This window comes from Chinchilla lanigera, unplaced genomic scaffold (genome assembly GCF_000276665.1).
Source record: "Chinchilla lanigera isolate Chin_1 unplaced genomic scaffold, ChiLan1.0 scaffold00042, whole genome shotgun sequence".
NCBI classification, from domain to species: Eukaryota; Metazoa; Chordata; class Mammalia; order Rodentia; family Chinchillidae; genus Chinchilla; species Chinchilla lanigera.
In genome coordinates this window covers 8,403,267-8,413,377 of record NW_004955443.1, presented here as the reverse complement: position 1 = coordinate 8,413,377, position 10,111 = coordinate 8,403,267, and the positions used below count along the sequence as shown (strand labels likewise).

General features: G+C 41.9%; 1 protein-coding gene across 6 annotated transcripts in view; it reads right to left on the bottom strand.

Moving 5' to 3' along the window:
- The window catches only part of Tlr6 (toll-like receptor 6), a 25,715-nt gene that overhangs the window by 13,798 nt on the left and 1,806 nt on the right, over window positions 1-10,111 (bottom strand). The window contains exons 1-2 of one of the 6 annotated variants that reach the window (XM_013518057.1): window positions 8,965-9,157; window positions 8,217-8,396 (exon numbers count right to left, since the gene is read on the bottom strand). The exons of 1 other annotated variant lie outside the window; for it this stretch is intronic. The gene's annotated coding sequence lies outside the window, so the exon portion shown is untranslated. Of the gene's footprint in view, window positions 1-1,549; window positions 1,631-8,216; window positions 8,397-8,964; window positions 9,158-10,111 lie in introns of those variants that run through there. 4 more of the 6 variants (XM_005391993.2, XM_005391995.2, XM_013518056.1 and 1 more) reach the window with 4 other exon arrangements.

Sequence of the window (10,111 nt, the reverse complement as noted above, 5' to 3'; positions counted from 1 at the left end):
TGTGGGTCCAATTTATTTCTCTTATGAGTATAGTTTCTAGTTGCATCCATTTACCTACAAAAACCTTGAGTTTACCTTTTTCATAGCTGAGTAATACTCCATTGTATAAAAATACCACATCTTTTTTATCCATTCCTCAGTGAATGGGCATTTCAAAACGTTATTTTAAAACAATATAAGAATTGGTAGTGCACCCCTGTAATCCCAGCACTCAAGAGGCTGAGGCAGGCAGGAGAATCACCAAAAGTTTGAGGCCAGCCTCGGCTACATAGGGAGTTCAAGGCCACCCTGGAATACATAAGGAGACCCTGCCTCAAAAAAAACCAAAAAAATTAATAATCATAATATTGTCTTTATATTTAAAGAAACACATTTGTATTATTTGGACTATTAATACATATATAATGAGAGAGGAAATCTTCCACACTACGGTGCATAACTGATTCATGGATGAGGTTTCACATGACAGGTTGCCCCACACGCTGGTGTCTGTACCCAGGAACTGAAACTGAGCCACCAGATGGAAAAGTTGATAATACCCCACCACAAAAATGCAAACACTCCTCTTGGGAGGATCATACCTTCAAGGAGATCCTAAGGGTACGTTTAACAAACATGTCAGAACTTTAGTATTTAAAAAAGAAAAAAGAGTAAAAGGGAAAATGAAAGTGGAAAATTCAAGAGTTCCTCATTTTTTAGAGGACATAAAAAGATAATATAAAATGTGTTAGATGCACCAAGAGAAAAGAGAAAGAAAAAAAAGGACAATTGACATAAACTTATTTCAGAAAAAAGCAATCATGGAGGGAACCTATAAAAATTCACACTATAAGAAAGGAAAGAGCAGGAAGTAAGTTAAGTGAGGTAAACAAGGAAAACACTTCCTAACCAACTCAACACATAAGAGAAAAAGGGTTTTGTTGGCCAAACTTAAGACCTGGAGGAAGAAAGTGCCAGAACTGTGCTGAATTAACTTAGGAAGAGCTTGAACTCCTCCACTTAATAAATGTTTCTTCGGAGTCTACTTTGGGAGAAGGTCATGCTAGATGGTAGGTACTCAAGGTATGAATATGAGCAGGAGGAACACAAACTCATAAGCTTTTTGAAAGGAGGAGCACGATCAGAAACAGAGACAGACCACTACGTAACAACAGCACCTTGTGGCAGGGGAATAAACACGCACGTGTCTACTATACAAACACATAACATGTGATAGGAGTGACATCAGTGAGAAAAACTACCATAAACGTTACATTAAATAAAGAACTCGAGAGATGAAAAGAGAAAGTAGAGATCAAAGCACAAGAAATAAATGAAATTGCTTTCTCCCTTAACCATTACTGCAAGTACTAGATTTATATCTTCCATAAAGACATACTGCCTGTGCTTGTGGAATTCAAAGGACATTTATATTTTTTAAACAACACAAAATCATTTCGCAAAAATGTTAAAGAACCCTTATCCATTTCCTACATAATCCCTAGCATTCTCTTGCTTATCTGAAGCACTCACGCCATAATTTGACACAACCATAAAAGCCCTTACTCACCAACCTCTATTCCTCAGAAGAAGAAAAAATAACTTCTAGACACACGGAAAAGTGCCTGCTTGAAAGCACAGGTCCTGAAATTTAGGAAAGCAATGCCTTAGAAGCGGTTTGGTACCACCTATTGGCCTTTACTGAAATCACTCCTACATGTGAATTTCCCCAAGGACATGGGCAGGTTTAAATTCCTATAAGCAGGCAATTTATGAAAAGTGCAGTGCGAAGAAAAATATTTTTCTAAGATAAATTTTATCTCTTAAGTTTGCAGGGTGAATATTAAATGGTCATTGGAATGGAATGTTATGGCACCTGGCCTGTTCTCTTGTGTTCCTATATTTAAACTTTTCAGAATAATTACAATTACCAGTAGAAGCAATTTTTTGAGCAGTATTTTCACTGGATAATTTAAGACAAAATAATTTTAAGTCAACAATTTGTTTTCTTAAAAAATCAACTTTCAGGGAAAGTTTATCAGTTGATGTCTATTTAGCCACACCTAAGAGGAATTTCATCCTGATTCCCTGCGTCCTGACCCACTTTGGGAATTCTTAGACGTTTTAATTTTTAATTCTGGAATAGCAAATAACAGTGAGACCCTGCAGGACTAGCTTAAAAATACATTTTTCTAAAGCCATTTAGAATAATTGCAGAACAATTTCAATAAGGATTAAAAAAAAAAAAAGGTGAGTGCTTGACCGGATACTTCAGGCAGCCAGGGTCCCCTGCTCCCCTCTTGTTTGTCTGGGTTTTGGAAAGAACTGAACAGGGGGACTAAATGATTATTCTGTAATTAATTTACCGACTGCTATTATCTTTACCAAAAAAGACCATACAGTTTGGCCAACGACAAAGTTAGACATGTGATCAAAGGCACTTCTGCTTTCAGGAGGAAGGGAAAGCACAAGTCTCATTGTTTCGTCTTTACTCATCAGATATAACGGGAAGTCTTCTCAGGCCCACGGGCTTCAGCAAGGAGTGACGGTTACACAAGGAAGCATCGAGCAAGCCTCCGGGAAATCAGATCTGAGAAACGACAGCACAGAGAGGGGCGTGTCCTAGCTTTGAGGAACTCCCAGGCAACGCTGGAGGAAAGTCTTTTTAAAAAGTGCACATCAGGAAACGCACAACACCTCCGACGTGATCACATCGCGTGTCGCAACAGGGTACTGCATAAAACTTCTGGCCTTTGGGGACAAAGATGTGATTCTTGTTGAGGCCGTCATAACTCTGAGAAATGTCTTTAAAGGAAAGACAAAATCCACAAAGATCAGGTGATATGGAAGGCCACCCAGCAGGGGGACAAATGAACAGCACGTGCTCAAGTCCGCCCTGGGCCAGTTACTATGTGGTTCTGGACAAGCCGCTTACCTCACTGAGACTTCACTTATTCATCCACAAAATGGGACTAGTGGTTGTGATTTTTAGGGAGAATGACTATAAAGGGGCCAGAATAATGGCTGATAGAGAAGAGAAGTCATGATAGTAGGGAGGCTAGGACTTGGTGCAAGACATATGTTCTCATACGCAGACATGGGAAGGAGCAGCATTTACTATTAAGAGAGGAAAAGCAAGACGCAAAAAAAAAAAAAATGTGGAAAATAGGATATCACTCGCACGGGTCTGGTCGGCCATGCATTTACAAGGTTTACCCTTTTGCCAGGCATTGTTCTGAGCACTTCACAAGCAGTAACTCTCACAAAGGTTCCCGCTGAGAAGTACTTTCACTTTCCCTTCCCTAGCACTGCCCCTGGCAGCAGTTAACTAATGGTGCGCTTGCGCCGTGCTCAGCAGCGCGCTGGGGTTTGACCCAGGCAGTCTGGCCTCGGTGCTTAGCGTTTCACCATGCTGGGTTCTTTTTGTTTGTTTGTTTTTCTTCCGGTACTGGGAATTGAACTCATGACCTTGCTCTTGCCAGGCAGGTGCTGTGCCGCTGGGCTAAATCCCCAGCCCCCATCATGCTGCGTTCTAGGACAACACCAAGGCGGGAACCGAGAGAAGCAGCCACTGAAACAGAAGCAGAAGTGGTGTTTTGCAGCCAGAGGCTGAGAAATGCCCAGAGCCCCTACAAGCCAGGGAGAGCAACTCCCTCCTGACACCTTGACTTCTGACTTCCGGCCTCCAAACTGTAAGATAATGAATCACTGGTGTTTTAAGCCACACAGCTTGTGGTAATTTGTTACACTAGTCAGAGGAAATTAATACAGGCTCTATATGTATGCGTACATCCATTTTTCAAATGAATCTTAAGGAACTGTTACCTTCCAGCTGAGGAACTGCGATTTTTATTCATCATTTTATGCCCTATGTCCTGGTAGACACTTTTTTTTACTATGTACATGTAATAATTTAATTTTTTAATATCATGATGAGACAAGTAAAATAGTCTAAGGCTAGCTAGCATACTATCCTAAGGCTGGCAGAGGCAAACATTATTTTGATGAATTTTTACTTTTCTAAAAACTGAATCATTCCCCCCAGAAAATTAATAGATATTAATGTCTACCTCAGTTTTGAAATGAGTTATGTTTCAGTGATAAAGATCATAAGATGCACAAACCACAGAAATAAGATTGATAACTGAGATATTAACTATTTATATTAAAATTAAAATTTACTGCTGAATAAGAAAAATAAAGACAAACCGCAGATTAGAAGAAGATATTCATAGTATATGTAACCACAAAAGGCACAACATCCGAAGTATATGACCTGTTCCAACAAATCAATATGAAATGATTAATAAACCCAAGAGAGGGAGACAAGCCAAGGACCTAAACAGATGGGTAAAAGGGAAAGAAATAAAAATAGTACAAACCTATGAAAAAGTACACACTCTCACTAGAATATGGGAAAACACAAATTAGGACAACCAGAAGATGCTACTATACATCCCTAAGACGGACAGGAATTAAAACACCTAATGATATTGAATGTTGGTCGGTAGCTCTCATTCATGGCCTGAGATTCTGATTTCAATGGTCCAAGGGAAGCCAGGCATCAATACCATCTTACAAATTTGTGATGTGTTTGTATTGCAATTTCAGAAAGACCATGGCCCTGGGACCGGGATGCTACCCTGAGCATGGTGCCCTCTAGCGGTGCCTATTTTCTTGACTGCACCCCTCAATTCTTTAGGACCTGGAATTGGTGTAGGTATCCTTGAGGCTCACTGCTGCTTCCAGGTCACTGACCAGCCCTCCAATTCTTGAAACCTACCCTGTCTGCTTGCAGATCTACTGAGAACCATCACTTCACTGAGTAGCACTGTTCAGAAAGTCCAACCCCACTCCTTTCATAATTCCAGTGATTTCAGTGGCTACCTAGAGACTCTTCCATTCCCTTAGCTTCTCATTTCTTGGATATGTTCACTTCTAATGGTCTTGTGCTCACCATACTTCAGCCCTGCCACCCCTGATTGTAGCCTAGATACTGTCATTACCAATGGCTGCACAAAGTCAGTGATCTTATTTATATCCACTGTCCTGTATCCAGCCCTACCTCCAGTCTTTTCCTCTGATGCCAACAATTCCCTGTCCTCGTTGCACTCATCTGAAACCTCATGATCCATCCAATTAATCATTCCTCTGCATTCACCCTCAGCCACCTTGCTTCTCCAGCTGCCTCAATCCAGGTGAAGTCTAACTCTCCACCAGACTACAGTGAGCCCAGGTGGCAAAATACAGTTGGAGAAAATATTCACATCTATGCTGCTGGTCTCACCTGGCATGCATGACTGAGTCCAAGATTCAAGAAGGAGCAGCAGTCCTGCCAGCCTTCCCTCTCCTCCTGGCCTATCCCATACCCACCCCTCCAAATATTCAACATCCCCTTCCCTCCCTCATTACTGGCTTGTGATGTTTCATTTTTCAAAGGAAAATAGATGTCACCAGAAGAGCATTTCTGCACCCTTCCCCAAAACTCTCTCAGCCTGCCTGTACCTGGGCTGCCTGCATTTTCGCCTGTCCTTTTGAATGAATTCTTTATGTCAAGAGCCAGTCCTTCCCTGCTGAGCACTGGATTTCTTTCCAACTTGTCTGCGCAAGGAAATCAGTCTTGCAATTATTTTCTCACTACTGCACCAACGTTTTTCTTTTCAAATGCAATATTTCTGATCAACATATAATGCTGCAACTTTTCTCATCTTTTTTAAATCCTCCCTTTAAACCTACCAGTCCCTTTTTGTTCCTCCTTATACCCCAACTCCTTGAAATAAATGTTTGACTATCTCTAGTTATTCTCTTCCCATCCTTTTAAATCCATTCAATCAGGTTTTCTTCCCACCACTCAAGAGAAATGGCTCATTTCAAGGTCACCAGTGATCACCAGATTGTTGATCCCAATGGCCAGTTTCCAGCTTTCATCTCATTTGAATTATCAGCAAGAGTTCACACAGTTGAAAGATCTTAAAAATTTTTCTTACTTGGCTTCTTGAACCCCATCCTCTTCCTCCCCTCCCTCAAATATCCTGCTATCTCATTGGCCATCTTTCCTAGTCTTCTTCTAGGTCCTCCTTATTTCTCTGACACAAAACACCCAAGACTCTGTCTTAGACCTCTTCTTTAACTCCATGTACCCTCGCCTGAGTCCCTGGTATCGAAATATCCATTTGTTGATGATTCCCCAGTTACTGCCTCCAGCCAGGATGTCTCCCTGAACTCTAGACTCCCACATCCAACTGCCTTTAAACACTTACTATGCTTTCCTTGATGAAAGCCAAAGAGCTGAATCCTCACTATCTCAAAACTGCCCTTTTGTACCCTTCCTCATCCCAATAAAAGACACTTCTATTCCAGTAGCTCAGGCCAAGTAATTAGTGACTCCTTTTTTGCTCAAAGTCTACATCCAATCCATGAACAAATTTTGTTGAGTTTTTACTTGACACATCTCTGTAAGCAAAACACTTATGCCCTCCACACTCCCATAATGGTTCAAACTCATTATAGTCTCACATGAGTAACTACAATGGCCCCCTAAACTGGGATCCCTGCCTCCGTAGTCCTCACACACTCCTACCCAACAGCTGTAGGGATCCCTTTCTTACTCAAAGGATAAACCCAGACCTCCATTATGGTTTGCAGGACACTGCCTGATCAGCTCCACCTCAGACTTCATGACCTCTCTGGCCTCATCTCCTTCTACTCTGGCCCTCCTCTGGCTGCTCCAGCCACACTGGCTCCCTGGCTTTTCATGGGTGCACTAACCGTGCTCCCACCCTCTCCTGCTGTTCCCCCTGTCTCAGACTGTCCCCACACATTCATCTTTGCTTTAACTCCCACGTCACTGTGCAACGCCACTGTACCAGTGTCTTAGTTACTGTCTCGTTGCTGGGACAAAATGCCTGACCCCCAAAGTTTTATTGCAGATGTTTCAGTCCATAGTCAGCTGGCTCCAAGGTAAGGCAGTATGGCAGAGGGGCATGCCAGAGAAGAAACAGCCCATGGTAGAGCAGATAGGAGCTAGTGAGCCTGCCTTCCATCTTTCCCTTTATATTCCATCCAGGCTACAAGCCTATTGATGAGTGCCACCCACACCCAGGGTGAGGCTTCCCTCTTCAGTAAATCCATCCAGCCACTCCCAGAACTATGCCAACCCAATTAAGGGACTAATCCAGGTATCACACACCCTTCATCCATATTCACTCACCCTAGATCCAGTCATCTCTGAAAAGCCCCACCTATGAGTGCATGAGGCTTTGGGGGGACATCTAGATAGAAGCCATAACAACCGGCAAGGCCTTCCCTGGCCATCGTTGCTCTCATCCATCATGCTCTAGATTCTATAGATTTTATATCCTTCTTTATTGCAGCACCTGCTACATTACCAAGTCAGGGTCTACCCATCTTTCCAGAGAATGTATATTCTTGGGGGTCAGAACTTTACTCCTTTGTATTGCCAGCACCTACAGCAATACTTGGTATATAAATACCTGCTTTTAAAAGTTGTATCGAATATAGTATTGAAACACACCACAAGGCAACTGGGAAATGCCTAATAAAGCTATTCCATTTCTAGGGAGGCAAGAAAGTATATGTAAAAATGGCCACTGCAACATTACCTGAAATTGAACTATGAAACTTGTCCAGACATATCCATATCCATTTCATCAGCTGGGAAATGGATACATTTTATAAATTAGACTCCTATGGAAACATTGAAACTAATGTTCTAGAGCTACATGTATGAGCACAAATTATTCTTAACAACATAATTATTTACAAGGGTATAGAATGTTAAAATGTAAATTCATTGAAAAATGACTCTTTATAGATGAGGATATATAGTGAGAGTAAACACACAAAAACATGGGTGGGAGGAATATACAATCATTCCAGAAAACAAATAATTCCTGGTAAGACAGAGAATGGAAGGGACAGGATTTCAAACATATCTGCAAAAATTTTTCTCTTTCAAAAAGAGGTTCTAAAATAAATAAGGCAAAAATTAAAATTTGCTAAATCTAAGTTCATCATCGTAGTCTTTACTTTTTTATACAAACAAGTGTTTGTCATATATATATAATATCAATATGTCTTAAGTACTCCAAAATGTTCTAAATTAACTTTTAAAATTTAATATACAAAAAATTTAAATGTCTGAAATAAAACTTGCGAGGCTTAGAAGCAGCTATATTTGAGTAAAAGAGAATATCCTGCAGTGAGCAAAAAATCACCTTATTGTTAGTATTGCTAGGCTGATATTCTTCACTGGAGGGGTGGGATGTGGGTCAAAGGAGAAGCGGGCGCCAGGGGCCGCGGCCATCAGCAAGGCTGGCAAGGCTGAGTAGCGCCATCTACAGGCAAGGGCTGAAGACACAGGCGTGGGTGTTCATATAGTGCTCCAAACTATGCACCTGTTACAGCGGGAACACAATTTGAGAACACTCACAGTTTCAGCATTAGAAGGAAGGATGCAAGGTAATGCTCTCTATTCCACTTTAGAGATGGAAACACCAAGGTAAATTCTGGCCCAACTAGAAAAGGTTGATGTCAATTTAAAGGAATTTCCACCCACTGCCACATTAACCTACTTTTTCCATGAATATAAATATAACAAATGTTTGTTAGCGTAAGGATTTTTAAATTTTCATACGGAAAATATAAGGGAGGAACTGGAAATTACCTGATCCCCGGAGTCAGAGGAGGAATGATTGAATAAACTGTGATACAAATGTATTACAAAATATAAAGCAAGTCTTAGAAGAATGCTTTTGATTCATATGTCTTGACCAAGAAAGCTGACTACAATCTTTATAAAAAGCAGTCAAATGTGCATGTACCTATATGTTTATACAAGTTTAGAAAAACCACAGTAGGCTCCACACACTGTTTCAAATGGTACCTATATCAGTCAGTGCTCACTAGAGAAACAGATTTGATGCAAGATATATAAGTGTATAAGGATTTACAAGGTCGGCTTACAGGGGGCCGCCCGCAGAGCCGGGTGTGGAAGAGCACGAGGGCTGTCTGCTCGCTGTAGACCGAAGGGGCCAGTGAAGGTGACAGCTCAGTGTCCCCTGTGAGTCCGAGGGGTCTGCGACGGCAGCCAGGAGATGATGTCCAAGGTGAAGTTGTGGACTTCAGCCTCTCCGGTGAAACAGAACGAGCTTTCGTTCTTCGCTTCCCTTTTATACCTCGGCGCCCTCAGTAAATCCCCTCAGCCACACCCAGAACCTTGCCCAACTGATTTAGTCGGGCGGTTGTTACTCAGGCAGACTCAGTTAACTATCACAGCAGCGACAGAGAAGGAGTGCGAGTGAGGCTATGACCATTTTTTCCTTACTTTTGAAATTACTGCGGTTTTTTTTTTTAAAGAATGTAGGGTAGGGGAAAGAGAAAATTAACTTTAAGCACATCCCTCAGAATGACTTTCTAGATCATATTTTCCCGGACTTTTATATAAAACATATGCACACACACACACACACACACACACACATATATATATACAAAAATAGATCCCGCTGTATGCACGCTTTATGAGCCTCCTTTCCTCGCGTGCATTTAGCCATATACTAAAAGTCTTAGTGTATGTCTTTCCCTCCTTGTCGATAAATAGTAGCTTTCAATGGTTACAACATACCCGAGTGTTTGAAGTTACTAAGGCTCATTTCACCAGTTCCTGGTTGTGGGACGTTCACAGCGCTTCCAGCGATCCCTGACACAAATAAACATCCCTGTGCACACACGTTTGCACATGTGTTTTCTTAGGGCAAGTGCGGGTTTCCTAGACCACAGTCTGATGTGCAATCCTTGGACCAAAGCTAATGTATTTGGGATTTGAGCCACATTTCCAAACTGTCCTGTTAGAAAGTGGTTTTTCTGTTGCTGATGTTTGGTGCTTATTACAAACTTATTACACCCTCACCGACGGGGTAAGCAAAGGGAGTTTTGCTCAACTCAGAACGGGAAATGACAAACTCGATGAGACTCCCACAGGTAAAACCGAAGAGCTTTCGGGGGAGAACTCCTACACCGGTCGGATCCAGGCCAAGACCCGCAGTTTCCCGGGAGGGTGGGGCGCGCCGCTGGCGCTCCAGCGGAGATGGGGCGGGGCCGGCGGGGGGGC